Source organism: Artemia sp. Qi Xiang Cuo, chromosome 2 (genome assembly GCF_049724085.1).
Source record: "Artemia sp. Qi Xiang Cuo chromosome 2, ASM4972408v1, whole genome shotgun sequence".
NCBI classification, from domain to species: Eukaryota; Metazoa; Arthropoda; class Branchiopoda; order Anostraca; family Artemiidae; genus Artemia; species Artemia sp. Qi Xiang Cuo.
The window spans coordinates 39,610,223-39,616,397 of NC_142795.1; the positions used below are offsets into that span (position 1 = coordinate 39,610,223).

At 35.1% G+C, this 6,175-nt stretch overlaps 1 protein-coding gene across 1 annotated transcript in view; it reads right to left on the reverse strand.

The window, feature by feature from the left end:
* The window catches only part of LOC148955219 (amino acid transporter heavy chain SLC3A1-like), a 229,622-nt gene that overhangs the window by 51,174 nt on the left and 172,273 nt on the right, over nucleotides 1-6,175 (reverse strand). The gene's annotated exons all lie outside the window — the stretch shown is intronic.

Genomic DNA, 6,175 nt, shown 5'->3' on the forward strand with positions numbered 1-6,175 from the left:
CGATTTTTACATAACCTCCCTTTGTCTCAGCCCTCATGCAACCCAGGGGGGGGCATTTTTCAGCAAAAATATCAAAACGTGCAAAGGGAAATTCTATTTCGAGAAATAGAAAAAACACCCCGCACGCTGCCGGGGAGATTGGTCAGTGTCTACTCATTCCGAGGGGACGGAATCCGGACTTTAGTTAGGCGATAAAGGAGGTTAAAAAATGGTCCCACTCGAGATAATTTAAAAAGTAGCAATAATAGGATAATAATAGGGGACTTCAAATGTATCCCTAGGAAATTAACATGGGATTTCAAACGCATACCCCTCCCCCGGATTTTAAACCCAACCCTTTGACGTCACAGCACCCCTGACAACATTCCTACGGGACCCCTGTTTCCAGCTGGCAAGATTCCAACCCCAGGCAGGCTTCCCGGGATTCCAGGTGTTCTATTATTTGCTCCATTAGTGCCAAGATTCCTACCCATTTTTGGCATGTTTTTTCTGGAAGATTCCCAGGATTTCCGTGACCAGGTCTAACCTAGATGACGCCTTCATATGTCACAAAGTAGACTCCAGGAGCCCATGGTAAATCCCCGATCACGGGCACACACAAGGGTACCGCGTAAATAACGATATTCATCTTTAGCAATGACACCTAACGGGAGAGGTTGGAAGTTAAGGGGGTAATCTTGCGAGAATAGTAGATACCCAAACCTTTAAAAAGTATACTTATGGGCCCCGAGCGAAATGGCGCTGCGACACTGTTTTCACACTGGCACCACCCCCTCATGACTCCAATCCCCTCCATCATCCATTTGGTACCACTTTCCCACCCCTAGGATATTTTCAACCTTTTTCACTCCGAAAATAAACTAAAGAATCGCATTAAACACTATATTTACCAAAACAGAGAACTCACCCCCTTTCTTTGCTAGTGTTTTATACTATAAGCATTTCACCCCACAATTCCATACTATTACTGCTCTGTGACACCCCTCTGATATCGCCCCATTTTCTCCAAAACACTTTTCAGAAATTTCTTGTTAAAAGGTTAACTTCAACCCATTCAGTCAAGTCTTCGCAAACGATTCACGCCACAGTACGATATTACAACCATTCTCTAGCAACCCTAAAACACCCGTCATCATCATTGTAAGCGTCTTCTAACGTTTGAAAGACACACACGCAAACAAGAACACACACAAAAAAAAACACAAACAAAAAAAAACACACACACACAAACACACACACAAACACACACACACACACCCTCTCAAACACACAAAAACATACACACACAAAAACAAAAACACAGACAAACAAAAACAAACGCATGCACACACGAAGACACAATCAAAAAACACACACACAAAAACAGACACACGCACACAAAAACACACACACACAGAAACCCACACACATAAAATACAAACACACACAAAACACACAAACACACAAACAAAAACACACACACACAAAAACTGACACACACACACAAAAACACACACACACACAAACACACAAAAATAAAAAAAGAAACACACAAAAACAAACATACACAAAAATACACACATACAAAAACAGACACACTCACACAAAAACACACACACACAGAAACACACACACACAAAACACACACACACAAACGCACATACACGAACACACAAACACACAAAAATACACACACACAAAAACTGACACACGCACACAAAAACACACAAACACACACACACATAAAAACAAACACACATAAAACACACACACACACAAACAAAAACACACAAAAACACAAAAGAACACCCAAACACACAAACAAACACAAAAACACACAAATACAAAAACAAAGACCCACACACACACACAAAAACACACACAAACACACACACACACTACATACAAAAACACACATTCACACAAAAAAACACACACACACACACACAAAAACACCAACACAAACATACAAACACACACACACACACAAACACATACACAAAAACACACACACACACAAAAACACACACACAAAAACACACACACACACAAAAACACACACACAAAAAAAAAAAAAAACACAAACACAAATTAAAACAAACACACACACACACAAACACACACGCACACACACACAAAAAACACAAACACACACACACACACAAAACACACACAAACAAACACACACACACACATACACACCCACACAAAAACACGCAAAAACACACAAATAAACACACAAAAAAACACACACACACATACAAACACAAACACCCATAAAAACTCACACAAACAAACACACAAAAACACACACACACAAAAGACACACACGAACACACACACAAAAAACGCAGACACAAAAAACACACACACACAAAAACACACTCACACACAAAAAACACACACACATGCACAAAACACACACACACAAACGCATACACACAAAGAAGCACACACACACAAACACACATACAACACCACGCCAACTTTTCTTAACCCTAATAATTTTTTGTGTAGAAGATAAAAAAAGCTATACTTCGATTCTGAAGTTCCACCGGAGTTGATAGCGTACCATAAAAATAGTGGAGACAAGACAGAGTACTACAATAAAATATTTTTATTGAAATAATTGCATGTTGAATATCATCATAAAAAATGAACATCTTAAATCAACTCATAAAATACTTCATAATGTTTTCTTATCAGATGTCAAACATTTCCATTTTTTATGGAGAGGGGGGAGGTATACACAACGTTTAGCAACCTCGTCATACATTTTACTGACGATAATACTGGCTTCATGAACTGCATCTGTTATAAGCCCATGACGATAACAGTAACGTTTGCTGATGCTTTGTTTTTTCTCATTCATCTTTAATCCCCTTAGTGATATTACCCATCAATGTCCTTTTTATTTTACTTGCAGTTTCATTGTCTATTATGACATTATTTTTACATAGGTCAGTTTTGACACTTGGATATGATATGACTTATGACACGGTTACGCCATTCTACTATATCTTAATCATTTTCAAATATTTTCCTAATAAAACGTATCTGTGTCGACCTCAGGTAACTAGTAGTAGTATTTTAGTGTTTTTGTAAGCCATTCATACTATATTTTAAACACTCTTCAATATTTTCTTGATAAACCGTACCTGTGTCAAGCTAAGCTTGCTGGACTTTGCGGGGAGTTGTTATTACTAGTAGTATTTTTATTTTTTCGGCAAGCCATTCTACTATATCTTTTATCAAAAGGAAGCTATATCAATTTTATCAAAAGCAATGGTTTTGCGAACTTTTAACTCAGCTCCCTCAATATCAAGGAAGAAAGCAGAGTATGCATAAAGGCGAAATTAATAAAGTAATAACTATTCTAAGTGATGATATGACAGCTCTATGACAGAAATTATAGAACAATGATATTCTTATTTCTGAATACTAAAACCCAACTTTATTAAAAAATTAAATATTATTAATAAAATCAGATTCATTTGAAACGTGTATGTTCTTATTTATGAAAACTAAAACCCAAATTTATTAAAGAAAAATCAAATTTTATTAATAAAATAAGATGTATTTTAAACGGTTCTTATTTCTGAAAACTAAAACCCAACTTTATCAAAAACCAAATATTATCAGTAAAATCAGATGTATTTTTAGCGTAAATGATCCTATTCCCGGAAACTAAAACCCAACTTTATGAATAAAATAAGATTTAGTTTAGAAGTGTATGTTCGTATTCCAGATAACTAAAAGCTGACTTTATTAAAAAATCGAATATTATTGGTAAGATCGGATGTATTTTAGTTTTGGACGTTTTTGTTTCTAAGCATCAAAGCTTAGCTTTATTAAAAGATCGAATATTATTCATTTAATCAGATGTATTTTAGACATGGATGTTCTTATTTCTGAACACTATAACTAAAATTTATTAAAAAGTAAAATATTATTAATAAAATCAGATGTATTTTAAACGTGGATGTTCTTATTTCTGAAAATTAAAACCCAACTCTATTAATAAAATCAGATGTATTTTAAACGTGGATTTTCTTATTTCTGAAAACTAAAACCCAACTTAATTAAAAAATCGAATGTTATTAATAAAATCAGATGTATTTTAAACGTGGATGTTCTTATTTCAGTAGTATTGATACAATTAAAGGTACGGGGGTGTCTCCCCATATAGCTATAATGATAAGTAGCGGACAGTCCCACCATATAGCTATAATGATAAGTAGCGGACAGTGCTCCCGCCATACAAGCAGACAGTGTAATGACCGGAATTCAACCACCGTGAAAATTCGTGTTGATCTGTGTTCAAAGTGCGTAATGTTTCCTTTGTTAGAAATTGTGAAATTCTTTTTGTAATTTAATTTGTTAGGCGTGGTTGACTTATGTTTGACCTTGAATACGGATATAAAAACTCTGACAATCAGTTATTTCCTCAGTTCAACATTGACATTTGAGATATAATGATGCATTCAAATAAAAGGAATATTGACGAAAGGTACACGCAAGAAGTAAGTTATTCTATTATATTCATATTGGGTAAAGAAATTAATTCTACTAGAATTTATACAGACCCTATTTTAGTTAACAGATTGTTAAATATTTATTGAACCTGGATCTCCAGAGGTCGGTAAAGGGCAATATCAAAACAAGAAAGAAAAAGTATGTAAACACTGTATTTTAATGGCTTGCGAGCTTAGCACATGAGTTAAATCATACCTATTTTTCATTCCAGCCCAAAGTTCCAGACATTCGTTCCCCACCGGCCCAAAGTGCCACAATCGTCCACCCCCCCCTCCCTCCAACCCCCCCCTCCCTCCATCCCACCCTCCAACCTCCCCCTCCAACCCCCCCCCCCCACACACATACACTTTTTTTTTCTTTTTTTTTAACTTTTTTTAACTTTTTTTTACATCTCTTAGAATGTCATGAAACACACTTAAAACATAAAAATTTCATATTTGATATTTTCCAACTTAAAAATGGGAATGATATAGATATGTGTGTCGCAACTTTTACTATTAGAAAAATAATGTTTGTAGTGACCAATTTTTTTTTCTTATAACTTAACTTTTCAACTTTTTTTTCATCTCAGACTGTCATGAAACACACTTAAAACATAAAAATGTCATATTTGATATTTTCCAACTTCAAAATGGGAATGATATAGATATGTGTTGCGACTTTTACTATTAGAAAAATAATGTTTTTAGTGACCAATTTTTTTTTTTTCTGACATTTTTTTTTTAACTTTTTTTTCTGAAACTTTTTTTTCTTTTTTTTCTGAAAGTTTTTTTATTACTTTTTTTTTACATCTCTAAATCATATCAGAAAAATAGAATGACACTTTCAATTTAAATTTAAATTTTAAAAACTTATTCTTGTGCATACTTTTGATGAGGACTGATGGTTCTCTTTCATGATTTTTTTCATGAAAATCAAACTTTTTTTTTTAGGATTTTCCAGAGCTACCCCTACCCATTAAGAAGGAGAGAAGCTACACCAGTCGTCAGCAGACCGACAGTTATACAACATGGTCGTTGGCCGAAACCATTGATAGCATCAACATTAACCGTAAACCACCCAATAGCCAACTATCCAGCTCCCCCATCCAGCATCCACAGCAATATGTCACAACCATCCGGACCCATCGTACACCAACCAACTGTCAACTGGTCAATTCCTACATCCAACACTCACAACAAGATAACACAACCACCCGGACCAATCATACACCAACCAACTGTCAACTGGTCAATTCCTATATCCAACACTCACAACAAGATAACACAACCACCCGGACCCATCATACACCAACGAACTGTCAACTGGTCAACTACCACACTCAACATGCAAACCATACCCCCATCCCATGAAGCTGATGTACTCATGGAACCAGTCACATCTCTCCGTGATAGCGTAAGAAAAATTGTATCTTCTCTCTCTGTATCCCTCTCTCTCTCTCTTATCTCTGTATATATCTATCTCAGTGTGCGTGTTAACATAAAAAAAAAAAAAAAAAAAATTTAAATGTTAGGATCTAGCATGAATTAAGAATTAAAAAAAAGTAATAAAAGGGTAGCGGTTCTACAGATTTAGATCATTAAACACTGAAAATATTTTTTTTCAGCTTAATGGCATAATTTCTCTTTCTTATACCAGGTTACACTCGAAGAATCATATT